The following is a 17,497-nucleotide window of genomic DNA, read 5'->3' as shown; positions in this document are numbered from 1 at the left end:
CACGCCGTTGTCGCTCGTTACGTCGTTGCCAATAAAATTAAACAGCACTATTTTTTAATAGAAGAAAATCATATCTTAGCACGGTATTAGTCACATAGTTTGAATAAACTGAACAAGTGTTTGCTCCGTCGGTACACTGGACGTTGAACGTCTGACGGATTCCAGGAGGGAGAGAGAGAGAGAGAGAGAGAGAGAGAGAGAGAGAGAGACCGTATCAGTCGGCCAACATGCGGGTTGGGTAGTCAGATACACCTGCCCGTAGCTGGCGTCTGACATACATTTCAGTTACATTTAATTCGTACTACAGTAATGCGTTGAGAAGACATCACTATACACAGTGTAAGAGTTGCGTTTCACCCACAAAAGTTCGTCACAATAGAGTAGAGAAATTTAGAAAAAAAAGTGAGAGGTAGATTGGCATTTGTCTGAGGAAATAATATTACAGTATTTCTAACATATCTGGGCTCAAGCGTATTGGTAAATCTATCAATAAAAACAACCTTTGGGTACAAAATTATTCCGTAATCAAATAAAACTGTTACAACCTAGATTAAAACTTCCAAGCCATGGACCTGTTTTAGTGTGTTTTACGAGTAAACAATCAGTGATTTGTGCAGTCCAGTAGGAAGTCGTCTGTCCCACATGAAGGGTATTCTTCTGTTCTAGAACTTGTTATACCTTATTTGCAACTAGAACGGCGTAGTTGATGCCTCCCTTGGAAGATAAATAGAGACCTTTTTTATTAGTTGATTCTGGTAGGATATTTCGGATTGTTAATCTCTAAAAGGGAAGCAGTGGTACGGAAGGTAGTGAGACAGGGTTGTAGCCGATCCCCGACGTTATTCAATCTGTATATAGAGCAATCAGTAAAGTAAATAAAAGAAAAATTCTGAGTAGGAATTATAATCCATGGAGAAGAAATAAAAACTTTGAGGTTCGCCGATGACATTGTAATTCTGTCAGAGGCAGCAAAGGACCTGGAAGAGCAACTGAACAGAATGGACACTGTCTTGAAAGGAGGGTATAAGAAGAACATCAACAAAACCAAAACGAGGATAATGGAATGTAGTCGAATTAAGTCGGATGATGCTGAGGGAATTAGGTTAGGAAATGAGACACCTAAAGTAGTAAAGGAGTTTTGCTCTTTGGGGAGCAAAATAACTGATGATGGTCGAGGTAGAGAGGATATAAAAGGTAGATTGGCAATGGCAAGGAAAGCGTTTCTGAAGAAGAGAAATTTGTTAACATCGAGTTTAGATTTAAATGTCAGGAAGTCGTTTCTGAAAGTATTTGTATGGAGTGAAGGCATGTGTGGAAGTGAAACGTGGATGATAAATAGATTAGACAAGAAGAGCAAAGAAGCTTTCGAAATGTGGTGCTGCAGAAGAATGCTGAAGATTAGATGGGTAGATCACACAACTAATGAGGAGGTATTGAATATACTTGGGGAGAAGAGGAGTTGTGGCACAATTTGACTAGAAGAGGGAATCGGTTGGTAGGACATGTTCTGAGGCATCAAGGGATCACCAATTTAGTGGTTCAAATGGCTCTGAGCACTATGGGACTCAACTTCTGACGTCATTAGTCCCCTAGAATATAGAATTAGTTAAACCTAACTAACCTAAGGACATCACACACATCCATGCCCGAGGCAGGATTCGAACCTGCGACCTTAGTGGTCTCGCGGTTCCAGACTGCAGCGCCTAGAACCGCACGGCCACTACGGCCGGCACCAATTTAGTATTAGAGGGCAGCGTGGAGGGTAAAAACCGTAGAGGGAGACCAAGAGATGAATACAGTAAGCAGATTCAGAAGGATGTAGGTTGCAATAGGTACTGGGAGATGAAGAGGCTTGCACAGGATAGAGTGGCGTGGAGAGCTGCATCAAACCAGTCTCTGGACTGAAGACGACAACAACAACTATCACTAAATACCACTCAGTAACCACTAAAGGAAGAGCACTTATCTCCCTTCAGATATCGGTTAGTGAGGATGTTTGTAAGGAGATCAGAAGAGCTGGAGATGGAAATCCGTCAGCAGAGAATGGCGTAACTCCACCAAACAGACATACAAAGTAGAAAGTATGTTTTAATGTTTGTTGCTGAACTGATAGTTCCATTTTTATGCGTAGCATTACTAGAAAGGATCACATGCGTAGAAATGAGAATGTCTCACTCCAGTCTAGGTGAAGGGAATTTACTAATAAGTATGCTAACAATTTACAATCACACAAAAAAAAATTGGCTAACTTCCTTTTCCTCTGGAGTATATAGTTTCAGACACACACACAATGTTAATTTTTGAGTCGCCCCGTTGTTTTAAACCGTCCCAAACTTGCCTGAGGCATATCGCTGTATTACGTTTGCCACACGGAACTCTGAAAAGAAAGACCAGTGTCTGTAGTAACAGAAGAACTCGAGTGATTCACATCGTGCTGCAAGTCTTCCCAGCTGACGCGACCTGAACAGTCTGCGTGTCCAGTGTCTTCAGAGAAATTGTATCGCGTAGCTGAACGTAGCGAGTGCGACCGTTATTTAGTGTCGTATTCATCTTGATGGTGACGGAAAACAGACGAGCGTGATACTGGTGTCGGCTCATAGTCTACTCCAAATCCAGAGGACGGGCCAGTATCAACACTGTACAAGCCGTCACTCCTTGAGCCATTACGGAGAGGTTTAGAATTGAAACCAAGACTGAGGCAGGGGCTCTAAAGATCAGGAATTTCAGCAACTGTAGGCCACTGCCTCTCCTCCTCTTGCCAGTCAAATACTGACGGTAAATTCTCCTTTTTACTACCAGGTTTTTTAACTAGCTGTCTCCGAGTCTAGATACATCACACACGTTGATGTCAGGTAGGATGCGGGTAAAGTCAGAGCCGGTTCGAGAACATATTTACATACAAGCGACTTATAATTTGGCGCTCTCTCCTCCTACCCCCCCCCCCCTCCCTTTCCCTTCTTACACTTTCGCTACTAATTGTGGTGCACACTGTATACAAATTTTGCGTCCCTCTCAGCTTGGCGCCCCAAGTGGTCGTTTGTGTCGGTTGGGCCTTAAACTGGCGCAATATACAAACTCAACGATGAAAATGCCTTTAAAATAGCTGGTTTGTTGCAAAATAATAGTCACTGGCTCTTTCTGGACTCGTTTATTATTCATTATGCGTTTCGAGTTCTGACCCATCTTCAGATGATCTGGAGACAAATTGATAATAAAATTTTTTTCTTTCTTTCTTTCTTTTTTTTCAGTCGTGGAAGATTAGACGAGTGTCTTAAGAGGCCATATGCTAAAACATTATTGAACATCGAAAACATATAAAGCAAAATGCATACCATTCAGTACAAGGTGAATACACAACTCTGACAAGAATATTAATTTACGTCGAAAGAAACATAAAGTTTACTAGTACACACAGAAAATAACTGTATGACTGAACGGGTGTGCTGTTTACAGTCGAGAGATGTGGCTGGCAGAGTGTCCCACATATTACAGCTTGTTGATTCTAGGTGGTGTTAAATCCCGTGGCGCTGCCGTATGTGGTCGGCACATTATCACAAGTGATAATTTAAATACATATTGCGAAAATTACCTGACACTGTCAGAAGGAGAGCATTCGCTACGTCAGTGTAAAAAAGCTTCCAAGTGGCAGTTCATACATATCCTGATTACTAGTTTCAGCAAATTTATGTTGCCATCTTCAGACCTACAAGTGTTACAAACATGTTACAAGGTTTATAATTATCGTACGTAATTTCGAAGAAAAGTTAACTCAGTATTTCTTACTATCGCATACGTTCATTATGAAGCCACTACGTATGGTACATTGACATCTGGCCATTGAAGACATGGAGGTAAACTGTCACATTAAAAATATTACATAAAAGAAAGCACTAAAAAAGTTTATGGTGACTGCGCAGTCATAGACTAAACTAATGTTATCTCACAGAAAAGACACTCCCATGCAATACTAAGTATACTAAAATAAAAGACTGTATCAGTAAGATACAAAAATGTTAAATACATCAGGTGGAGCACATCGACTGTTGTCATATCCGTGTGTGTTGATAACCGGTTCCGCACTGCCGGAAAGTTGTCAAAGAGACTACATAATATTACAGGATACCACCAGATGGTAGCAGTCAGCTGTGTAATAACATGTTATAGAGGAACAACTTTAAGCTATATACAAAGTAGACCATTTTGTTTACATCTACAATAAGCTTGCAAAATTATTGCAACGTAATGGAGCATGCAGTAATTTTTTCCGATATATAGATCGAAAAATATTTAGTGAAAACAATTTACGTTTTCGTTATGTTTGAAAAGAAGTACCAGCATCAAGGGATAATACAATTTGAAATTCAAATACAGTGATAGCTAAAAATATATATAGAAAGAGTGTTAAGATACATGACGTCATACAATTACAAAATCTTCGCGACAACAGTATGAGGAGTGTAATCGTCTATATTATAATATTGACGACATACACAGACGCTAGAGCTATGATTGTCAGTGGTCAACATCTTATGCCACATGCAAGATAGTAACATGTAGGCAAATAAATAAAAAAAATTAAATTTATTGATTTTTTGAACAAACAAAATATGGATATGGAACTTTAACTTTAGAGTTTTTGGAATGCTTTTAAGGACTGTAATGACTGGCTTTGAATGAGAACAAATTCAGTGCTGACTGAATTTTGTCTGCAATATAATGTACATTTCCTATTAACAATATGTCGTTCTCGATTTATTCATAGTTCTCACATTAAACGTGGAATTAGTTCTTCTGCCATAATATTAATTCACTGGTCGCCGTAAATGTTCTTCTCTTTGTTGGCAGCGCGTATCTTCCTAAGGCGGCGTCGGTTTCTTTAGCGAAGACGGTGGAACAAAGTAATACAGTGCTACGTCGATTGAAATAATTCCCGTAGGACTGGAATATTTTTCTCTACTTTATTCAAGAGACAATAAGACTTTTCTTCCGTTCGTCGCACAGATCATTAATACTGACAATATGGCTGCCTTGCAGCACACTTAAAAAAAATCGCGTCCGTCACATACGAGGTAACAAGCGAGAGTTTTTATCATAGAGTAAATATCTCTGGAGTGAGCATTGCGTTCTGCGCATGTTGTCAACATTAAACCAGGATTGTCACGTGATCTCGGGACTTCACAGTGCGTGTGTGCTTTCTGGAGCGTTTGAAGTTTATAATACCAAGAGTTTTTGTTGTGTTTCACCGTTTGTTGATAGTGTAATAGCGATGGTGAATTACGTTGTTGTTACGGATGGAAAGAAAAATATGTGAAAGGAGGGATAGTAACTTTTCATTGGTACATTCCATATAGCTCTAATTATAGTTTTCATTTTAGTAAGAGACACTGTATATGTTTAAAAATTTCGAGACGCATTATAATTAAGACTTGATTCTGTAGACCTATTTTTCTACGATTTTATGACTATATAATAGATGTTACGGCTCGTACAAAAGCTTACAAACAATCGCTTCCTCTCGTAAATTTGCTAGTGGAACAGGAAAGGGAAAGGTTAGTTGTTTCAGTAAATACTATCCTCCATGCATTTATCAGTGACTTGTCAATTATGTATATAGATTACTCCGTCTACTATTTATTTAATGAACTGGGAGCAAGTACTTAAAATGCGTTAAATAAATACCTCAAAGTGCCACCAGTAAGAAAAATTGTGCTTTAGGTAGCAAAAACGAGAAAATAAATACGCAGAAATACAAGAAAAAAGGACGAATTAGCAGGGATATAATCGCTAATGTGTGGTAAATTCGGTGTTTTTCGGACACTTGCGAAAGTACTAACGTACTGTCAAGTCGTTTTGCAGGTCTATCACTGCAAAACTGTACTTCAGGCTCTGTAATACTATAAAGTGCGGTATCATACCAAAAACTACCAAAAATCGAGTGCATCTGAACTATGACACCTATCGCAAAGAAGCTGAATGTAATATCACTTGCCTTAAAAGTTACGTAGCTGGTTTATTCCCGGTATCAAATGGATAATGTTAAAATGTCTTCGAAACATATATAAATAATCCACGACACGTACGAAAAGAATCCGTCTGTACTAGGGATGTAGTGACATTCTAAATATACAGGGCGGTATACGAACAAACACACGACGTTCCGAGATCACGTGACCAGGCCGGCAATGTATGTTGACAACACAAAATCTGTTCTGCGCATGTGAGTGCTCACTCCAGAGATATTTACTCTATGGTTTTTAGCTCCTTCTTGGAGTACGAAACAAAAGTGAATCAAATATGGACATTACAGAGATTATTTTCTACATTCCTCTCAATTTAATCTTAGGCGCAGAATGTAAAGTATTGTATCTCTCTGCGTCGTAATGTGTCATTACAAACAGTAACAGTTAGACAGTGTGAAAAGATTCTTAACAAATGTGTTAGAGCCTATAACGTAATTATTACGTAAGCTGTGCTAAAGCATGACTTATCTCATAAAAGTCTTAACTGAATTTTGTCAATGTGCAAATTTGTCTAAAGTAATGAGTAAAAAGTTACGTATTGCATTTTATGAAACGGATTTAAAATTTGTCAATGTTGCTTACATAACAAGCAGGAAGTTCACTGAACGGCCAATTACATAGCCAAGGTATTAACAAAACATTACGTGTGACATAAAAATGTAGAGAAATCCAACCTACAAAATAGGTTTACACGTTAAAAATACCACGTGCAGGGTATAAGGACTTTATAAGTGCCACACGGAGTGGTCGCGCGATTTGAGGCGCCATGTCACGGATTGCGCGGCCCCTCCCGCCGGAGGTTCGAGTCCTCCCTCGGGCATGGGTGTGTGTGTTGTTCTTAGTATAAGTTAGTTTAAGTAGTGTGTAAGCCTAGGGACCGATGACCTCAGCAGTTTGGTCCCATAAGAATTCACACAGATTTGAACATTTGTACTCGATAAGTAAACCAAGATCTCGGTCATAGATCGATGAAAGCAATGGTAAGATGTAGGTCACTAATATGGATAATAAGACATGCTTATTGACCAGCTGCAGGAACAGGAAATCAAGTTAAAAAATGGTTCAAATGGCTCTAAGCACTATGGGACTTAACATCTGAGGTCATCAGTCTCCTAGACTTAGAACTACTTAAACCTAACTAACCTAAGGACATCACACACATCCATACCCGAGGCAGGATTCGAACCTGCGACCATAGCGGCCGAGGAAATCAAGTACTCATAGTTTCGACAAGATGGCGCGACTACAGACACGGCTAAAAACATTATGCATACACACGCTTTCAGCTTTAAAACTGAAATAACGGTGTGAGTGAGAAGCATATCAAAATCAGACGTGCAGGAAGTGTTTTCCAATCAGATTAAGAGGATTCAGAGGTTTATAGCCGCCTGTGGACATCTATTACAACATACTCTGGTTGTAACTGGACAGCAACTTTCCTAACAGCCTGCTTTAGTTATGTAATATCTGTGGCGGAAGTGAAGCATCTCGGTACCCATTATTCACCTTCCTGATTATGCCGAATCATAACTGCAAACCTTTAGTTATTTCGAAAGATTGGGATTTGTGGTATCTGCCATGCTGAAAAACGAGGGTATATCTATTGTCTCGGTCAATGGACTAGAAAGGTTGTTATTAGCAACTCAAACTTAGTGTCGTTAATTGATGGCTGCATACGATTTGATCATAAACAGGTGGCCAGGACCAAGAGCCCATTTGCGAACTCGCGTAATCAAGGAGCTTTTTATCGGTTCCTGGGTTGGTGGCCCGCTTTGAGCCATCGTCCACTAGTTTGGACTCAAAAGGAGACACGGAAAGCAGAGCTTTTACTGGAAAGGTTCATAGCCGGTCATTCACGAAAAGGAGCCATATCATCATGACGCATGTCATGTAAGGTATGCAGAAGTCACGGCCCCATACAAACGTCTCTACCAAATGCACGTCACGGGGTACATTGAGAGGATTGGCGCAGGAATGCCGCATTTGGTCTCCCAACGCACTATAGAGCTTTACGTCTGTAGCGCTGCTTATTCAGCTGCTATGTTTAGTACGACAGCACTATTTCATTTGCGATATTTTTTTTTAGAAGAGCGACTGTGGATTCAATTATGAGGGGATTTCAGTAACTAATGAAACACACTTCTTTCTGAAAGCAAGTTACTTTTATTCAGCATTCCAATACACCATATTATTTCCCATTCTTTTGGCTACAAAATCCTATTTTCCAACATAACCTCTGTTCAGTGTGACTGACTTACCATATCACTGGAAGGGCCTGTATGCTCACATTGTACCACTCAACTGGTCGACGGTGGATACAACGTCCTACTGCATCAATAACCTTTTCATCATCCACATACTGATTCCCACGAAGAGCATATTTCATTGAGCCAAACAGATGGAAGTCGGAAGTTGTGAGACCAGGGCTGTAGGTTGAATTAGAGAGAACAGTCCAATGAACTTTTGTGAGCTCCTCTAGGGTACGCAGACTCACGTGGAGCCTTGCTTTGTCATGGAGAAAGAGAACTTCGTTTGCATTTTTTATGGCGAAGAACACACTGAAGTCGTTTCTTCAATTTCCTGAGGGTAACACAATACACTTCAGAGTTGATCGTTGCATCATGAGGGAGGACATCAAACAAAATAATCCCTTCAGAGTGTCAGAGGGCCGTCGCTATGAGTTTACTGGCTGAGGGAGCGGCTTTGAACATTTTCTTCGGAGGAAAAGTTGTGTGGCCCCACACCATAAATTGCATTTTTTCCCCGTTCGAAGTCACGAAGCCGGCCGTTGTAGCCGAGCGGTTCTAAGCGCTACAGTCTGGAACCGCGCGACCGCTACGGTCGCAGGTTCGAATCCTGCCTCGGGCATGGATGTGTGTGCTGTCCTTAGGTTAGTTAGGTTTAAGTACTTCTAAGTTCTCGGGGACTGATGACCTTAGAAGTTAGGTCCCATAGAGCTCAGAGCCATTTGAATCATTTGAAGTCACGAACCCAACTTTTATCGTCTCTGACGATGCTCGACAGAAAATGTGTACTGACGCTTTGAATACCATTGAAAATTATTCTAATGTCTTTAAAATGGTGATAACATGTGTGAAATCTTGATTTTTCACTTATAATCCAGAAACTAAGCGCCATTCCAAGCAGTGGAAGGGTCCAACTTCACCGAGAGCGAAAAAAGCTGGAATGAGAAAATGAAGTTTCAAAGCAATGATGATTGCTTTTCGTTATTCATGTTATTGTGTATCTTTACCCGCCAGGTTACCCGAGAGCGCTAATGCGCTGCTTCCTGGTCTCGGGTAGGCGCGCCTGCCCGGGATCGAATCCGCGCGGCGGATTGACGTCGAAGGCCGGTGTTCCGGCCAGCCTGGATATGCATTTTAGGCGGTTTTCCATATCCCGCTAGGTAAATACCGGGCTTGTCCCCATGTCCAGCCTCAGTTACACAGCTCGCAGACATTTGAATAACGTTGGCACTATTTCATGGCTTACACTAGATGCAGACAGTTGGGGTACTCTAATTTCGTCCCTGGGGGAGGGGTGGTGGAGGGGGGAGTGGGGGGAGGGTTTGGGGTGGTGACAGGAAGGGCATCCGGCCATTGCCCGACACTAACATCGCCAAATCCATACTAACACAGCCGACCCCGCGTTGAAGTGGAACAAACGCTCAAAGAAAATGATTATGATGATGTAATTGTGTATCTCCATTGGGTGCCTGAAGGTCAGAGTATTAATCAACATTACTACCTTGACGTTCTCGCTCAACTCCATGAGAAAATAAGAGTACCCGGATAGTGGAAGGACAAGTCATGGATTCTGCACCAAGACAGAGCATCGGCTCATACCTCATTGTTAAGAGGTTTCTAGAGAAGTACAGAATCCCAGTGTTAGACCACCCACCTTATTCACCTGACCTAATAACCTGTGACGTATGTACTCCCCAAGGTCAAGTCTACGTTAAAGGAACAAGATTTCAGTCCGCTGAAGCAATGAAAGTAAAGGTGGCACGCGTCATCAGTGTGCTCACTGAGGAAGATTTCCAGCACTGTTTTCATCGAGGGAAAATTCGCATGGAGCGTCGTTATACGGATAGAGCAAGGGAGTATACTGATGGTCAAAATAACTAAAAATTTGTTTATTCAAATAATTTTTTACAGTAATATTCCCGTTATTTTAAAACCACATTTCATATAAAAATATTTCATTAAATTTTGACGCCGGCCGGGGTGGCCGAGCGGTTCTAGGTGCTACAGTCTGGAACCGCGCGACCGCTACGGTCGCAGGTTCGAATCCTGCCTCGGGCATGGATGTGTGTGATATCCTTGGGTTGGTTAGGTTTAAGTAGTTCTAAGTTCTAGGGGACTGATGACCTTAGAAGTTAAGTCCCATAGTGCTCAGAGCCATTTGAAACATTTGATTAAATTTTGAATACGGCGCTCCCTTTAATGCTTACATTTTCAGCACTCTCATATAATGGAATTTTGTGTCCTACTTTGGTTCTTGTTATCAGCTCAAGTACGGAATATATGCAGTTTTGTGCAATAATTTGTACTCCGTTTTGAAAAGTTAACTGTTTAACTGAAATCTATATTTGAAAGAAACGCTTGAAGGGTGGAAATGGGAAACGTTGTAACAGCTAATTTTTCAAAAAACGCGTTTTCATTGCTGTTGTGTTCACAATGCTCTTTTGCAATTTCCTGGGCTTGATACAGTTGCCAAATCATGGAGAAAGTAATTCAAACATGTTTTAGAAGATGGCGCTTGGTCTTTCTTCTGGAATTCCAAAACTTAAATAATATAGGAATAGTGTTTATTGACTGCGGCGGTACTAGTTAAAACTTACTGCTCTGTTTGTACATTTCTATTAACACAAATAAAACGCAATGCTTCGCAATAAAATCTTTCTTAATGGTACTTAGACCAATTGGTTTCTTAGTAGACACTTGGAACGTTCTTAATTTTGGATTGGTAGCTGTATAATTCTGTAGTTCAAATGGTTCAAATGGCTCTGAGCACTATGGGACTCAAATGCTGAGGTCATTAGTCCCCTAGAACTTAGAACTAGTAAAACATAACTAACCTAAGGACATCACAAACATCCACACCCGAGGTAGGATTCGAACCTGCGACCGTAGCGGTCTTGCGGTTCCAGACTGCAGCGCCTTTAACTGCACGGCCACTTCGGCCGGCTAAATTCTGTAGTTTCAGAATATCTACTCAATCAATTACGTACATGCAGAGATGCATTCTTTTTTCTTTCGCCTGACAAACGTGAGATCCTCGTTTAGTTTTAGATACAAGGACGCTAGTAGAGACGGAGCATGTGTCAGATTCAATAAGGATGGGTACGGGAATCAGCTGTATCTTCTCCAAAGGAACGATCCTGTCTTTCGCCTCAGCCGATTTAGACGGACTACATAAATCTGTACTTGGATGGCCGGCTGATGATTTGAACCCCCACACTTTTCGAATGCGAGGATATTGCTATAATTGTTGTGCCACCTCACTCAATAAACACAACCTTGAGTTGTGACAAGAACAATTAAATAAGTCATTCAGTAAGACAGCTGCAAAGAGCAGAAATGTACACATATCGGAAGCAACTGATAAGACATAGAGTGTACATTTATTTTGATCTTCGTTACTTTGGTTATCTCATTAATTACCAATAACAGTTGTGAATTCACTCCTTGCAAGAATACTACAAAAATTAGATTGTGGTTAAAAATAAGGAACATTATACTACGTTAACTGCGTGTTGCATGTTGACATGTAAAGTTTTTTTTTTTTTTTGCCGGAAACGTTGTGTCGTAACGATTTTTTGTGTACTTTCGAACTTCCCACTTGTTCCCTGTGTAGCCGTTGCAGAATATATGTCACTGTCAAGAGGGACCGTATTATAAAGCAGTTCAGACCGCCTGGCACAACACAGCATCATTCATCACCACAACGGCGCCGACATCCTGCGCGGCAGCGTCAGATACCGACCAGATTAGTCAGGTATTCAGGGGAACAGGAAGAGCGCGTCGAAAACGGGATGTTCACGTTTGTACTGTGCACGGCCAACGCGGTAACAAAATTTAATGTGGCTACCGCTCTGTCGAGTGGCTATGTTTCATTTCATTATGTCATCCTGGCCACTCACGTCATGCCTATGTTACCAAGCAGGAACTGTAAGCAGTAAAAATCAGGCGAACGGGCAACGAAAAAAAATATATATATATTGTTTTCAATTTTAGATATTCCAAGCAACATGACAAGACATTATGGAAAATATCATTTGTTACGACGTTCGCTTTTCTCTACACAGCATTATTCATCGTAAATTATGCTACGCTCATTCCCGGCGGGGTCAGGGATTTTCTCTGCCTCGTGATGACTGGGTGTTGTGTGATGTCCTTAGGTTAGTTAGGTTTAAGTAGTTCTAAGTTCTAGGGGACTGATGACCATAGATGTTAAGTCCCATAGTGCTCAGAGCCATTTGAACCATTTGAATTATGCTACGTTCCATGACAGCAAATTCAGCGTCGCACTTCCAGTTGGACACAGAAAGGGTATGTTTCCGAGGTATGTGTAGCCGATCAAAGAATAATTTTTTTTTCGTAGTGAAAAACTTGCGTACAACGATTATTTCACACGAACGCATTGCTTTACAAAGTACATAGCGCTTCAGGGTAAGAAAAAGAAGGTTGGAGTATATCGTCTCATCGACATCGATTTCATTAGAGGGGGAGAGCAATTTTCGATCGGACAGAAATGAGGAATGAAGCAATGACGAATTTGTTAAAGAATACACCCCGCATTCACCAAAACCATTTAGAAGAATTGCCGACGGTAGCACCAGGCATGAAGTTTGTAAATGATCCTCCCAATTTATATTTATTATAGTTTTCCTAAATGGTATCAAGGAATACAGAATGCTCTCTTTAAGAAAGTTACCTTTGCTTCCTTCCTCATTTCTGTCCGATCATAAATTGTGCTCCATCGTACTGACTGTGTAGTTTTTCTTCGTAAAGTATCATATCTCAATCTCCATTGAGCGTAATACATTAATTTAACCAACAATATTTTTTTATTCTCGTATAAGATGATTTTTGACACCACTGTTCAATAATTAAAAGAGAAAAACTTTCCGCTAAAGCAATATTTTGAGGTTCAGAAAATAAAGCCACATAGCGGCAAATCAGAGAAATACAATGTATGGGAAATATTTCAAGACCCGCTCTTTCATTGCCATCATAATTTCTGACATACGAGGAGGCTTTTTTGCTGCTACACTTAAGGACTGAACTATCTGCTCATGACTCTCTCATGACTCTCTCTTACAGCTTCAGTTCCACTAGTTCGCCTCTCCAGTTTCTAAACTCCAAAGAAGCTTTTCTGTATCTCTTGTTGGACTAACACGCCTTGACGAATTACGCAGAGCAATGGCTTAGCCACAGCCTAGATGACGTTTCCAGAACGAATCCTTCAATTCGCTGTAGAGAACGCGTTGTTTTTGAAACGTTCGAATTTGGCAACTAACATAAATTACAGTTCCTTTGATTCCTGTACGCTATTCGACTAAGTCTGTAGCTATCCCGGTTGCTTTCTTTCATCCACGCAGTACAAATTACTGTACTAGTGTCAAACAAGCATTTGTCGGTTGTGTTCAGAACGCAAGTAGATTCCAGAGCATCTGGTTTACATGCCTTTTGTCTATGTTACTGTCTTGGATATAAAATGTAGGCTGGCAATGGCAAGGAAAGCGTTTCTGAAGAAGAGAAATTTGTTAACATCGGGTATAGATTTAAGTGCGAGGAAGTCGTTTCTGAAAGTATTTGTATGGAGTGTAGTCATGTATGGAAGTGGAACATGGACGATAAATAGTTTGGACAAGAAGAGAATAGAAGCTTTCGAAATGTGGTGCTGCAGAAGAATGCTGAAGATTATATGGGTAGATCACATAACTAATGTGGAGGTATTAAATAGAAATGGGGAGAAGAGGAGTTTGTGGCACAACTTGACTAGAAGAAGGGATCGGTTGGTAGGACATGTTCTGATGCATCAAGGGATCACCAATTTAGTATTGGTGGGCAGCGCGGAGGGTAAAAACCGTAGAGGGAGACCAAGAGATGAATACACTAAGCAGATTCAGAAGGATTTAGGTTGCAGTAGGTACTGGGAGATGAAGCAGTTTGCACAGGATAGAGTAGCATGGAGAGCTGCATCAAACCAGTCTCAGGACTGAAGACCACAACAACAACAACAACTGTCTTGTGGCAACAACATACTCCATTTTCACGCCATTTTTTTATTTTCGAGTTGATTTGTCTTTTTTGTGATTTTGTTTAATGAGAACGGTATAAAAGACAACTAAAGTTACATATGTTCAGGTCTGTAAACATAACATTTACTATGGTGTTGTAAAACTGACCCAACTGCATCTTTCTTTCCTTTGCCAGTGCGGCTGTTTGGATTGGTGTTTCTTGTGCATGTCGCAACATAACTATTTCAAATGTAATTGCAGCAACAGACTCACCGCTTCCCTTATTATCTATTTTTTTACTGCTAGCACACAAAAAGAGAAACGTCTGCGGCGCATCGGTTGAAGTGGCGTCTGAACTTTCAACTTTGTTAAAAATATCATTCATGACAGATTAGTACACGCGAGAAGTGTTTAAAACTGAGGTTCTCCGTCACCTACTAGAATCACAATAGCTCACAAGTGCCTCAACTCTCCTTAATCTACTGGAGCGTTATTCGCTCCATACCGATGAGCTAAGTGTTGCAAGCGTGCTTCCTCGCACGTATTTCTCACAACCACTGGCCTACTCTACGAGCCCACTTCAGCCACGTTTTCTGCGGGGAAGACGGTCTGGCACCTTCGTTCTATCAGAGCACTATGCTTTTTTACTGACTTACAGGGTTCAGCCACATCAAGACGGGGGATGAGTCACCTGCCTACTGTGATACTGCAAGCTTAATGTAACTCACGGGACGGCCGCTGTGGCCGAGCGGTTCTAGGCGCTTCAGTCCGGAACCGCGCGACTGCTACGGCCGCAGGTTCGAATCCTGCCTCGGGCATGGATGTGTGTGATGTCCTTAGGTTGGTTAGGTTTCAGTAGTTCTAAGTTCTAGGGGACTGATGACCTCAGATGTTAAGTCCCATAGTGCTCAGAGCCATTTTTTGTAACTGACATCTGTGTGATCCGTTTGTAAGATTTTCAGACAGCAACGTTCTCACGAAGTTAATGCTAAAAACTAAGTTTTTTTTGTTTACTGGCGAGAAATGTCCAAATGTTTATTAAGATTTCTAATCATGTGCAGTAAGTGAAGTTTTCAAGATTTTTAATATGACGACCTTTTTTAATACCAGTTCATTAAGAAGTGAGCATTCAGCGACAATTTTTTTTTAAATTGTACTTATATATTTATTTCATTTGCACGATCGTGTTCTGATTTCATATAAATCTCGCAGTCTAAATGCTTGTAACGTTGCGCGTATTCAGGCGAGCTGATTGGCCACCCAGTATTGATACAAGGTAAGATGAATTTGTTGTACGGCTGAGCACTAACGAGCTTAGGTCTCGGGGCGCGCCGTAACAGTCCCGGCTTACAGCTAGGTGATCGGTGCGAGCGAGTCCAGGTAACAAGACTAGCAGAGTCGCCGGAAATAGGGAGAATCCAAGTACAGTAAAAACTCGATTAACCGTCACTCTTTAAACCGTCAGTTTCTGTTAACCGTCACTGCTGCAACAGCATAATAATACTGTAATAACAGAATGCTCTAAGGTGCAGTGACGCGTTCGCTTTGTTTATTTACTCTATTTTAGTGGGAAGTGAATGTACCCGCCCGCCGTAGAATGGTACATAAAATATGACCTTCAGTTGACGTGCTAACACATCTCTCCCTTTTCTTGTCTTTGTCTCACTTGTGAGTCAACAATCACCACTGGATCGGTTTCCAGTTGTGGCGAGAAGACTGTGATTGTCGCAGTGTATCTAGTGGGCTGTGCCGTGTTACGTGTTTTCCACATGAATAAGCTTTATTGACTAATATTTTACACTACCGTATTTGTGCAGGTGTGTGTGATACAGTGACTTGATAAAATGTCTGAAAAACGTAAACGTGTTGTTTTAGGACTTAATCAAAAACTTGAAATTATAAAACGCTTAAGAAAGGGCGAAACTGCGACAAGTGTAGCGCTGACTATTTCCAAGCTAGATAAACTATTTCGCCGGCCGCGGTGGTCTAGCGGTTCTAGGCGCGCAGTCCGGAACCGCGCGACTGCTACGGTCGCAGGTTCGAATCCTGCCTCGGGCATGGATGTGTGTGATGTCCTTAGGTTAGTTAGGTTTAAGTAGTTCTAAGTTCTAGGGGACTGATGACCACAGCAGTTGAGTCCCATAGTGCTCAGAGCCATTTGAACCATTTTTTTTGATAAACTATTTCACCTGTAAGTTTATAGTACAGTACTGTATATTACGTATTTTGCAACTTTTGTAGCTACTGTACGGATGATTTTATCATGTAATAAATAGTTTTATTTGCTATTACAATCGTGTTTAATTTGTTTTCGCTCCGAAATATTATTATATTACTGTGAGAGTGATATGTGTCTATGCATAAAATAATTGACTGAGGTTATGTTTTGCAGGAATACAGTGTTTCTGTTATCCGTCTATTCGCTCAACCGTCACGACCACAGTCCCGAGCCGGCCGAAGTGGCCGTGCGGTTAAAGGCGCTGCAGTCTGGAACTGCAAGACCGCTACGGTCGCAGGTTCGAATCCTGCCTCGGGCATGGATGTTTGTGATGTCCTTAGGTTAGTTAGGTTTAACTAGTTCTGAGTTCTAGGGGACTAATGACCTCTGCAGTTGAGTCCCATAGTGCTCAGAGTCATTTGAACCACAGTCCCGAATATGACGGTTAATCGAGTTTCCACTGTACAGGGAATTTTGAAGGCCGTCGCTCGGAAGGCCTTTGCACAGGAGACAATGCTCCAAGACATGACTGAGTGTCAGACAAGCTGAAAGATGGCGTCTTACAGATCTTTGAGAGTCTATAATAATTTACAGCCAAATATTAGTGCAAATCTGAATACATCGACGATCCCAGATAAATGAGATGCATCCACTGACACAACTAAGAAAAACTAAACTCCTCTCGAACAGGCCTTTGAAGGCCCAACGGTACCGACCGGCCCCCGTGTCATCCGTCACTGGAAGCGGAAATGAAGGGGCACGTGGTCAGCACACCGCTCTCCCGGTCATATGTCTGTTTCCGAGACCGGAGCCGCTACTTCTCAATCAAGTAGCTCCTCAGTTTGCCTCACAAGGGCTGAGTAGACCCCGCTTGCCAACAGCGCCAGGCATACCGGATGGTCACCCTTCCAAGTGCTAGCCGAGCCCGACAGTGCTTAACTTCGGTGATCTGACGGGAATCGGTGTTACCATTGCGGCAAGGCCGTTGGCCTCCACTGACACAACAAAATT

General features: G+C 41.4%; 1 protein-coding gene and 1 pseudogene across 1 annotated transcript in view; one reads left to right on the top strand and one right to left on the bottom strand.

Moving 5' to 3' along the window:
* The window catches only part of LOC124777307, a 151,094-nt gene that overhangs the window by 28,065 nt on the left and 105,532 nt on the right, over window positions 1–17,497 (top strand). The gene's annotated exons all lie outside the window — the stretch shown is intronic.
* On the bottom strand, window positions 17,359–17,476 carry LOC124778765 (annotated as a pseudogene).

The sequence above is a fragment of the Schistocerca piceifrons genome, chromosome 2, assembly GCF_021461385.2.
Source record: "Schistocerca piceifrons isolate TAMUIC-IGC-003096 chromosome 2, iqSchPice1.1, whole genome shotgun sequence".
NCBI lineage: Eukaryota > Metazoa > Arthropoda > Insecta > Orthoptera > Acrididae > Schistocerca > Schistocerca piceifrons.
Note: the sequence above shows the minus strand (reverse complement) of the source record. Positions and strands in the feature narration are given on the sequence as shown.